At 41.2% G+C, this 12661-nt stretch overlaps 1 pseudogene; it reads left to right on the forward strand.

Moving 5' to 3' along the window:
• The window catches only part of LOC110338582, a 95520-nt pseudogene that overhangs the window by 81650 nt on the left and 1209 nt on the right, over nt 1–12661 (forward strand).

Raw genomic sequence — 12661 nt, forward strand, 5'->3', positions numbered from 1 at the left:
GGGGTATAGGGAACTTTCGGGATAGCATTTGAAATGTAAATAAAGAAAATAATAATAATTAAAAAATTTTTTAAAAATTAAAAAAAAATAAAAATGTACTTAAAATATACAAAAAAAAATTCTTCTAGAACTACCTGTTAGATACTGAACTGTGTCCAGGCAGTCCCATACTATGGTCCTAATTATAATACTTCCATAATGCTCTCTCTGATCTCTAAGCATGTTTTCTGTGTCCAGTTCCCTGTCTAGCATTATTCCATAGTTCAATATGCGTATATATGGGATCCCTACAGTTAATCTCCACAGCTCAGCTGAATGGTATCTCCCTGAGAAAGCTTCCTACCTCTCTTAAAGTGGTAGCCAACATGGAAGTAGCTGTGACACAATTAAAAGCAAATAATTGCAAAGCATAACATTGCCTCTAACTTTTCTGAAAACAAAACAAAATAAAAAATGTTGCAATCATGGGAGAATATCCCAGAAGCCACTGTAGCACCTTCCGACCCACCAGCATCTCCGACCCACCAGCATCTCCGACCCGCCAGCATCTCCGACCCGCCAGCATCTCCGACCCGCCAGCATCTCCGACCCGCCAGCATCTCCGACCCGCCAGCATCTGCACATCCAGTTCACATTTTCTGTCTACCTCCTAGCTATTATGAAACCCCACTCTATGGCACTGTATGATTCCTCTGTTTATGCCCTTGGATTCACCCTGCATTACCTGATAAAGGACAAGCACTCTAGTGATTTTTGTCCCTTTCTTTAGAAACATCCATTTCCTCCCCCTACTGCTTTCTGTGTCCCTTCAAAGGGCACCCACTGTTATATTTCTTATCTTAAGATAAAGCAACATTTTGATTTTAGGTTTAATTGTTTTTAATTTTTATTGAAAATAGATTCTTCTCTCGTATAATAGACCCCAACCATATTTCCCCTCCTTCCATCTGTAGGCTTAGATTTTTCAAAATCTACTTTAATTGTGGTTCTTTAAGGCTTCAGTCTCCCTTCTTGTCCTTCCCCCACCAAAGGAAAAGAAGCTAATAGGAAGTGGGAGTTGTGGACCTGTGTATAAATAGTTCTTTGGGGCAACTCCAAACTTTGTTATCAGCAGTCTAGTCCACTAGCAAACCACTATACATGAAACAGTTGGATCCAGAAGAAACCATGGAGGCTCCTTTGATTGTCACAATTCTGTTGAAACAGCAAGGAGCAGCCAGAACACCACCAGAAATTCTTTGGTGGATTCCTCTCTACTAATTCATGACAAGCAAAGATCAGCCAAGAAAGCAAGGCATCAGCGAAGCCCAACAATGACCAGCAAAGAGTCACAAGGCGAACCAATGCAAGAGCATGTTCACTGTCTGTTGGGTTAAACTTATACTCTTTCTAAACATGGAGGCAGGAGGCAGGCAGATTTCTGAGTTCAAGGCCAGCCTGGTCTACAAAGTGAGTTCCAGGACAGCCATGACTACAAGAGAAACCCTGTCTTGAAGGAAAAAAATAAAAGAAGAAAAAAAAAGAAGAAGAAAACATCACACACTTCTCAAGCATTGACTCCAGCAAAACATCACATGGCCTATCACAAGGCAACTTCCAGAAAACCACCACATGTCTTTCCTCAGCAAAATATCCACTCATGTGTCTGCTTCAGCAAAAATATCCTCTCATGGATCTGCTTCATCAAAGCATCCTTTCATAAGACAGTTTTCAGGAAAGCGTCACATGACACGTCCTGTGTCTCCAACAACCCCAGAGATTTCCACTTCAACCATTCCCCCATCCCTCCACTCTTCCAAACTCCCCACCACTACCTCCCCTCTCCCTCAGATCTACTGTTTTCTTTGTTTCCTCTTCAGAAAAGAGCAGGCCTCCATGAGAGGACAGCCAAACAGGACAAAACAAATACAGTAAGGCAAAGTAAAAGCCCTCACCTGAGGCTGAACAAGGCAACCCAATAGGCGGAAAAGAGTCTCAAGGCCAGGCAAAAGAGTAAGAGATGCTCCAGCTTCCCCTGTTAGGTGCCCCACAAAACCACAAAGCCAACAGTCATAAAATATATACAGATGATCTGCTGTGGACTCATGCAAGCCTGTGCTTCCAGCTTCAGTCTCTGTGAGCCTGTGTGCAGCCTGCTTCAGTGAGTCATGTTTGTGGAAGAGGGAGAGGAAAGACTGTAGGAATCAGAAGGGGCGGAGACTACCAGGAGTTGCTGATTCCTTCAGCATAATTCCCACGATGATCCCCATAGTTGTCACACTTTTCTCTTATATTTTCTGCAGCTTCTGACTACTTCCCCTGACCATCTCCTGTCAGCTCTCCAAAGATACAATCAATACAGCTCCAGCATTGGTACCCGTGGGTGGCTGTCTATTACTCACTCCCTTGTGGCTGTTTTGGTTAGGCTTTCTATTGCTGTAATGAAACCTCATGACCAAAAAGGCAACTTGGTAAGGAAAGGGTTTGTATGGCCTATACTTTCATATTGCTGTTAATCATCAAAGGAAGTCAGGACAGGAACTCAGGCAGGACAGGAACCTGGAGACAGGAGCTGATAACGCAGAGCCCATGGAGGGGTGCTGCTTACTGGATTGCTTCCCCTGGCTTACTCAACCTGCTTTCACAAAGAACCGAGGACAACCTGCCCAAGGATGGCACCACTTACAACGGGATGTGCCCTTCCCTATCAATCACTAATTAAGAAAATGCTATGGAACTGGATCTTATGGAGGCATCTTCTCAGTTAAGGTTCCCTCATTTCAGATACCTCTAGTTTGTGTGTCAATTGAAATAAGACTAGCCGGCACAGTGACTTACTCATCACAAAAGCCTTAAATTTTATTATATATATTTTGACTGCTAATTTTATCTTTTTAATTTTTTAAATTTAATTTTGTTTTTAATTTATTTTTTACACTCCATATTGCATTCCCAGTGCCCCCCCCCATCCACCTTCTGCCTTCTCCACATTCCACACCTCCTCTCCACACCATCCTTCTCCATGTGGATGCCCCTAATCCCTACTCCACCTGACCTCTAAACTCTCTGGGGCCTCCAGTCTCTTGAGGGTTAGGTGCCTGAATGAACACAGACCTGGAAGTCCTCTACTGTATGTGTGTTGGGGGCCTCATATCAGCTGGTGTATGCTGTCTGTTTGGTGGTCCAGTGTTTGAAAGATCATGGGGGTCCAGATTAATTGAGACTGCTGGTCCTCCTACAGGATCACCCTTCTCCTCAGTTTCTTTCAACCTTCCTTAAATTAACAACAGGGGTCAGCTGCTTCTGTCCATTGGTTGGGTACATATTATCTGCATCTGACTCTTTCAGCTGCTTGTTGGGTCTTCCAGAGGGCTGACTGCTAATTTTATAGATTCAATTCCAATACCTCTTTCAAACTGGATAATTTCTCAAAACCGTCAATGAATGCCCCCAATAGGCATTCCCAAATAATGTCTATAGCCAATCCCTGGATCCTCTTCCCACATCCTGTTTCTAACAAAGGTGTCTACCTCTCAGGTGATGACAAGTTCATTTCCCTAAACCACTCAGGCTTAAAATCTTGGAATGGCGATCTCTCTCTTTCTTATCTCATAGCCATTCTATGAGGAAGTTATCCAGAACCTGACTCCACTTCTGCCTCTGGCTAGAGCAGCTGTTCTCTTCCCCTTGGACGACCGAGGCTGCCTTCTAACAAGCTCCCTGGTCTCACCTTTCCCCACCAGAGTCTCCAACACACCAGCTAGCGATTTATCCCTTCCAAATTAAGTCATATTATGTCATTCTTCCTCTGAAGATATACAGAGCTGAGGTGGGATAGAAAGATCTGGAAAGTCAAAGAGGGATGCGGAGGGAAAAGCCCTCACTTCCCTAGATCACGTTAGTGTTTTTGATTGCTGAAGGGCAAACATTATGGCACAAACTATAATGCCATCTGCAGAAGATTTTACAGTCAGAGAAGAGTGTCTAAGGCCAAGGCATGTCTTAAACTCACAGACTTCTGTGTCTTACTTCTATCAACACTCTTCTCACCCATAAACCTGTGAAAAGCACATGGGAAAAGCATGTGTGTGTGTGTGTGTGTGTGTGTGTGTGTGTGTGGTTGTGTGTGTACGTGTGCACACACGTGCGTGCACACTTATAGATTTTAAACCACACCAAAATCTAATTTTCTTTCTTCTTTGTTATTCTATCAACAGTGACAACACGGGCATATATTGCCTTCCATTTGTTTGTTAAATTCGTCAAAGTTATCCCCTGTCACCACAGTTCCCCATTCTGCAGACTCCCTACTTGCTGGTCTTGGGTCTGGGTACACCATATCAGCCAACCATTGATTATACAGAGCTTCTCCTCTGCCCACTTGGGCACTCTGATATCCCACTGTAGAGCCCATCTCATTGAATATATGCTTTTTGTCATCCCTGAGGTCATCTACAAAGTTCACTGAACCATTTCTGACGTACTCTCTCCATCCATTCTGATGCTAATTCTCGGTGCAGAGCATCCTCCTTTTGCTTCAAAGAGGTTTCAACATCTGGTCCTACTCCAATGTCTGATTTTGGTCTCTGTGCTCCCTCTCTTCTGATGAAGATGCTTCCACAGTTTAGCCCCCCTAGACACAGCTTTAGGACTGAGCTGTTCTGAAAAGACACAGAATAGGGTTAGAAGGCAATAAAATCTGCTTCTATCCAGGTGCTTAATAGTATTATACAAATGCTATGGCAGTCATCAGGAAAGATCAACTTTGAACTGAAATTCAATCTATAATATCTCTCCCCAAAGAGGTTTTAAAGTATCCTTTCATAATCCCAGTTCTCTATAGACTGGTGACTAACCTATGTGTTGGAGTCTACAGCCTCTCCAGATGCAGAGCTTTTCATGCCACAGTCGGTGCTCTCCAGGCTGGAAAGAGGTGATTAAACACTCAAGCTCCAGGTTCCTCTGTTGGGACACCGGAACGTTTAAAGGCATTGCACAGGAAGTATCGGTTTTGTGTTACTTAGGATCCATTTTCAGCACAGATCCTATGAAAAAAAAATGTATGTTCCTGCCAAAAGATTTCTAAATCACTCCTTTTTTTTTTCTACAGTGTTTTACATGCCACCAAGGAAGTTTGATGATGAACAGGGTCTATAATAGTCATCAAGAGGGTGAGTCACTCTGAATCCACTCAGGTCAGCAAGTGAAATCTGCAGCAAAAGGCCCAGGATGTAAGAGAAACTGGCAGATGCCTTCTAAATGACCACATCAAAAACAGCATCATTGGGGGGACAAATTCCCACCTGAGGATGAAGATTCTGATCAGTATGGACCGACTGGCTTTGAGCGGTGAGTAGTCTGAAAACTTTGTATATATATAAAAAATTACTAACAAGCAAGTAATAAAATGAATGTAGTCAATTATGCTCGGATATAATAATCTAGAACTTATGAGAGCTATTCTTTAACACACAGAATGGAGCTTAGCAATGCTTCACGACTACACACACCGTGTTGTCTCTCTGGAACCCCAAACAGTTTTCCTCTTTGTATGTACTGCTCTTCAATATAGTAATATGTTTCTTTACATTGGAACATTTTAGAGTAAATTTGTTCAATGAAAATCACTGTATGAATATGTTGGGTTTTTAAACATTCGATTAACCAGAGGTTAACAGATCAAGCACTGATTGCTATTATAAGAACCCCAGTGGAGGTGGCAGAGCATTGCCATGGAGGGAGCAGCAGGAGACAGCAAATCTGGTCTGGAGGCAGAGGGTGAGAGGGTGAAAAGAGGGCTGGAGCCTTTACTGTGGTTTCCATAGGAGGGAATGAGTAGGGCATGATCCGTAGGTTTAAACATTACTTGGAACCATTTTAGCAGCCTTGGGCTCAGAAGCCATCCTTCCTTGTAGAAGGAGCCTCAGAATAAGAGACTTCAGCAAAGTAGCCGGTTAGCCGAGTTAGTACACTCATGAGCAACTCGTTAGTTATTGCTAGGAATTAGCAGGGAAAGGAAAATACCTCGCAGGTCAACAAAGTCACAAGATATCAAAATAGAGAAAGTAAAGGCACTCACGGAAGCCTGGGGAGGGTGGGCAGGGACAACAGTCACATTGTTGTTCCCTCAGCAACAGCAAATGCGCACAAGCTTTGGTAGATGTGAAATGGCACGACAGCCACACAGGCATGTCTTACCAAATACCCCAGACAGTCATGTAATCATCACAGGCACTTTGGTTTTCTGTTGTGGAGTTTCTATTTCTGCATTTAAGGTGATTCAGACCAGTAGCATCACCGACGTCTGGCAGTAGTCTTCTCAGACATTGCTCTTGTGTTATTTAGGCTGCTACTGAGATCTTGGTGCCTAAGCAGGGTAGAATTGTGTGCATACATCTGCTGTGATGATTAATATCCTGGGATCCTGAACCGATTTAAAACGAGAACATGAGCTGAGCACCAGCGTTCCCCTTCCTCCACTTCCTGACCCTCATTGCCAGGTGAGCAGCTGCCTCTACCTCCTGCTACCTTCCCCATCACGATGGACTGCACCCTTAAACTGTGAACTAAAATAAGCCCCACTTTACTTAGGTATTTCATCATGGGAACAAGAATATAACTAATAAAATCACACATGTGTAATTACCATCTAGTAATTGCAAGCTATAGTCTTCTCACCTCTTTATTGTCAAAATCCTGTCTTTGTTTTCACCATGATTTGAAAATATAGGGTCATAATAGTTGGAGTATGCAGTTTGTTCTTTTTGAAAGATCTGGGCCTTCTTTGATTTTAAGGACCTCCTTTACCCCACTTTTATAACCTCATAGCTTTGCTTAGTTATCATTATGTTGCAAGTGAGTGGATGTATTTCAAAGAACACAACCACATCCATCCCTGGCAGCAGGGAACAGATGCAAATGAACACAAGCAGCCACTGTTTGTTGGTTGTACTATCTTATTTAATCCTCCATTATCTAAAACTGGAGCCTCAAGGTCTTTGCTCTTGTTCTAAGTCACATAGGTAAGAAACATCGAGAGATAAATCCACTACCAACTGTATCCAAAATAGTCTTCTTTTCATTATACTACCTGCCCATTCTGGGATGCCAAGTACTAAGAATGTACCAGCCAGTAAGTATAAAATGCCAGAAAAAAAATGTGAATGCTGGAATAAGGCAGCCTTTATTATATATAGTCATCAACAGTCAGGAAGTAGAGATAGAGACTAGAGTGAGTAAAAGAACTCACAGGTAGGAAATGTGGGGGGTTCACAAGCCTGGGAAGAAACGGCATGGGATAACTGTGGAGGGTTAACAAAGCATGACCCAATAAAAGCTTTTGGATACTATTGCTCTGACTATTATTTTTGTTGTTGTTGTTTTCTTATTATATTTTTGTTTTGGTTTGGTTTTGTCTTGCAAAAGATTCTGAGAGTAAGCAGTGAGTGATCTCTCTCCCAGCAAACAAAGTTCCTTAAAGGGGTCCCATCCTTGTCCTTCCCTCACCTTCTCCCACCATTGAAAACACCAGCAAAGTCCTGGGAGTTACCAACTGAAATCCCACTGCACACAGAAAAGAGGTATGGGACACAGCAAACTCAATGCTACCTGCTCTTGAAATGAAAACAAAGAGGAAAATTAAGAACTTGGCTTTCAAGGATTTAGAACAGTACACAGAAGCACAGGTTTCCAGCTGAGTGGGAGCTTGTTTTCCCTGCTTATCTGACATCAGAGCTCACTGTCCCAGAGGGTCACAATGGCACCTACTGTTTCCTTCCACTTGAGTGGAGCTGTGTTGACCTATTTGGAACTGGGCAGAGCCTCTACGAATCACACTGAGATGGTTACAGCCTTTCCTAACCAAGAACATGTTGAATTAAGATGTATTGATCTTTCCCCATGTTTGCATCTCTCTGCACAGTTCTTAAGTTAGGTGAAGAAATGAATAAGCCAACAGACACAGCAAATGCAATGCATGTGAAGTGGTTGCCCTTGGATGTATCCTGTTCTTAACTGCATGGAAAAACATATAAGCAAAACATGATGTCTTAAACCTATTTGTTTTGTGGCAAAGTTGCATGGGCTTTATAAAATATTCCTAGCAAGATTTGTGGACAGAAGCTTTCAAAAACTTGATCTGTGGGACTACTTCCTATTCGGTGGCCTGCTATTAAGATCTTGAGATTGTCACAGGCAGGTGAGCTCATGGAAGTGACATGCAGTTTTCTTCTCTAGCATCAAAGTGTAAATGAAACCAAATCCTAAAAGAAAAGATGAGTACTGAAGCTGGACCACAGGAAACACTTTACTCACAGCGACCTTCTTTTCTTTAAAATCACAACTAGATTCCTCCTCCCTCCCCCCCCAACCCCCACCCCCTGCTTCTTCATCTTCTTTTACTGCCCACTGCTTCTCACAGAGTGGCATGCAGACTACCAAGTTGTAAAATAATGTGTGTTTGTTTTCCAGGGCAGGGTATCAAAGGCCCTCATGAGGAAAGAAAAAGCTTTTGTAGAAAGACATTGGATACTCTAAATGTTCTTCACCTTCCAAAACTTGAGCTCTTTTCTGATCCGATTTTACATTTGAATATTTTGAACATAAGACATTTAGGGCAGAAACACAGTGTCTTTTGCCTGCTATTATTTTGCTGTGTTGATGGAAAAAAAAGGAGGGATACAAAAAAGGCTTGTATGAGGAACAAAAAGTGTCCCAAACACCCAGGAAGGAACTTCTCACGCTCGTTCTGTGTCAATAAATTTAGAGATGATCCGTGTTATTTCAGAGCTCTTGCAACAATAACCCATGATACTCTATTTAAAGTTACCCATGTGATTTACATGTGATTCACTCTACCTTTTCTTTAGGAAATCTAGAGGCAAACAAACACTATACTTAGATTTTTTTTTTTTTTAACTGCACTAAATTTAAATCACTAATGGTTATTTTCTTTGACCAAGGAATTCTATCTTGGATCTCAGTCCCACAAATTGTTTTAAAGGAAGATAGGCTACAACTCCCAATACAACACCCACAAATAAGAATGCCATCTCTGTGATACCTATCAATTGTGCTCTGTTGGTGAACAGGATTCTTCTTCTCACCTCCCTTGCACCGACCTCCCAGAACCATCTAATTACAAGAGAAAGCCCGAGAACGGTGGACCTGCTAGATCTCGGCAACTCATACAGCACTTATTCGTAAAAGAATTTCCAGATCTCAGTTAAGAGTTAAGAGCACTAACAAATAATGAACAGATAAGACCCTAAATATATCCTTAATTAGTAAACATTCCCCGAAGCCAGAATTTAGGTGTTTGATGTTGTGATCAGTGTCTCCATTTTTACCACTTACTCCACAAATAACTTTTCCCTACTTGTCTACATCAGTTTCCAGAGGAGTTAAAGAACATGAATCTTGCAAATGAAATGACAAGAAATGACCAAATAACTTTAGAGCCTCTTTAAGCAGAACAAATGCAAATCTTCAAATATTCTAAACATCTATCACGGTCTTTATCTGTCAATTCTTTAGTCTCATCCCATAACTGTGTCATTGCTGTAATCTCTCTGGCCATATTAGTCTTTCCTAAAGTATCCAAAGTCAAAAAGGAAAGAAGATATTTTATATAAACTAATTCTTTGTTTCTAACTTTTCTTTCCTCCTATCACATATAGTGTGCTTACTAAAAATGGGAATCCACAATAAAATATACCTCAGAGCTATCATGAACAAAATCCCAGCTAAAGAGACTTCTTAAACTGGAAAATGAGTTTAAGGGTCATCTTTCATGTTCTCTCCCTAGGAGCATATTATACCCCACTCAGGAAGAGGGATGGTGTGTCTTAGCTGCTGGTAATAATTGGTAGTGAGCAGAGAAGAAGGAGCAGCTGAAGAAGCTGGAGAAGAGCCACTGTGCCAGCAGGGAAGGGCTGATCTGACCATGAGGGCTTCACAGCTGAAATTCAAGTTGGTTCTTCAACAACAGTGCATCTGTCTTCTGTGACTACTATAACAAAATATCACAAACTGGGGGATCGGAAAACCAAAATCACGGTGTCACCAGGACTATGCTCTTTCTGAAGTTTCTATAAGAGTGTCTTTCCTCACCATTTCCAGCTTTTGGTATTTCTTGGGGTCCCTCTGTGTCAACACAGGTATAATATTCACGTCATCATCCACTATAGGTTTCCCTCAGGCTGTTCTCGTCTGTCTCTACTTTGTTAAGGACACACATTGTTATAGTAAGACCTGTGTACACTTAGAATGGCTTCCTCTTGACTTAGCTATCTACAAAGTCCCTATTGTTTAATAAGGCCAAGTTCATGAGTTCCAGAGGGTAAGACAGATCTCTTCCTGTGAGCTTTGCTGTAGAACATAGTACTCAGCATCTAAAGGAAATTGTTCCTGGCTAAAATGAATGCTCCTAGTAAATCTGAGCAGGGTCCAAGGGGAAACACGGCCAATGCTATGCTGTCTCCACCACACCTTTACCACTGCACTAACAGTCCCAGTCCTGAGTACTGTGTGTGCTGTCCATTTCTGCTCATACCCACCACTTCCTCCATACGCATGTTACCCCACTATTCTCCAAGAAGAAAGCTTGTTTGCCCTTTCAGGAGGCCATTCCAATGGCAATTGCACCTACATGGTACCTACAGTGGTTTGAATGGAAATGACTTGGGCACTTGAACATTTTGGTCCCCAGTTAATGGCCTCATTTGGGAGGTTTAAATAATTCAGCCTTGCTGGAATAAGTACATCACTGGAGGTGGGTTTTGATATTAACCTTAAGCCACTTCCAGCTTATCCATTTGCTCTGTGCTTAGCTTTGAAGTTGTGAACTCTAAGGTTTCTGTTCCTGGTGTTATGCTTGCCACTTGCTGACATGTCTGAGCACAGTGACGGATTCTCATCCATCTGGAACAGTAAGCCAAAACAAACTCTTTTCTATACGTTTTCTTGGTGATGGCATTTTATCATGGTACAGGAAACGTAATTAATACAGTACCCCCGTGTGATATAATAATGGATTCTATTGTCATGTGCCCACTCTCAACCCTAGTTTGTTATAAAAAGATTTCCTGACTTAGAGACAATATTAAGAAGAATTCTAGGTCAAGAGATCAGACACTGTGCATCTTTGTAGGATGATGATGACTGGGGCAGTTCAACAGGAAATGCAAATTCATACCAAGAATGTGTGTTTGTCTCTTTTGGGATAAAATACTAGTTTCGCTTTCCAGGATAGCAGGGTCCTTCTATAATGGATACTCATAACCAACTGTTTGATTCAAGGGATTGTATCATGTTGGAAGTCAGCATTAATTTTTGTCTGATGTTAAATATTCAGCTATAACAACAAGTAGTTCACTCTTTGTAGAATGATTATCTTCAAAGCTCAGAATCCCAGAGAATTCTTCTGGGAAAATTGCTTTATTCAAAGACCATTGAAAAGTTTTCTATATTAGAAAAGGGGTTACTGATGAACTCTTTTTAGGAAGTCAATTGAGTCATTTTATGTGTGTTGCCCAAATAAGCATGACACCCTTCTTTATTATTGAACAAATTTTGCCCAGAGCCACCTGGTATCCATTTCTAGACCTTCAATGATGGTCTGAGCTAGCCATGTCAATCCTTACTACAGTCCCAACTCCCTCCCAGATCTGTTCAATGAGAAGTAATGGGAGAGAGATTAACATTTCTATTGCTTGCCAAGTCTTCTCCATATTCCTTACTTTAGAAGTAGATATGATAGATGTTAGCATGGTAGCCAATTTGCCACTGAATAAGAAAATTCCTTATTTCCCAAGTTCCCCTTCTGCTTTCATGTTGTGTATGTGTGTTTTAAAATATACTATAGTCACAAACTAGAAGCCATTCATTCATTTCTCCTTTGTCAGAAATGTTACTATAGATCACTGAACTGCATGCTAAATGAACTGATTCTAAATGGCTGATTATTACTTCTGCATCTTTAAGTGGGTGTCACTAACATATCTTCTATTTTACATTAAAGTTAATGTTGTAATTCCTATAGTGTTTACATAAAGAAACAGAGTTTGTAAGAACATGATTTGAGCACCTGTCATACATGGAGACGAGTCTAATGTCAAAGTGGAAGAAAATGATGGCTGCATAACCATGAGACCTGAGTTTCTACATTGTCATAGCAAAGCTGTAGCTAGGAGGGTTCTGCACTTGGTTTCTTCCTGAGAGAGAAAGAATATGACGTTACTCTCTCCTGTTCCAGCTCTAACTTTCTCTATGTGGGTTGATCCCAAAGTATGTAAATAGAATACATGTTTCTATACACTTAACAATTATTTGATAAACAAGTAAATTAGTGGGGAATTTACTTTTAGACAATGTACTTGCTTTAGAGTTTTGTGATTCATGAACTCTTGTTGAATGATCGCTGGATGTATGACAATTATTGTAGTTGTTCTTATGGATCCAAATCAAATTGGTAGCTTTTTCTTTCTTAGGCAAATTTGGTCTTGGGATTAGAAATACATATGATTAGGAAGTCTTTTATATGAGCCACCAGAGAGCATGGATTCCCAATTTCAAGAATATTATCTCACTTCTTCTTCTTCTTCTTCTTCTTCTTCTTCTTCTTCTTCTTCTTCTTCTTCTTCTTCTTCTTCTTCTTCTTCTTCTTCTTCTTCTTCTTCTTCTT

This window comes from Mus pahari, chromosome 22 (genome assembly GCF_900095145.1).
Source record: "Mus pahari chromosome 22, PAHARI_EIJ_v1.1, whole genome shotgun sequence".
Classification (NCBI taxonomy): domain Eukaryota; kingdom Metazoa; phylum Chordata; class Mammalia; order Rodentia; family Muridae; genus Mus; species Mus pahari.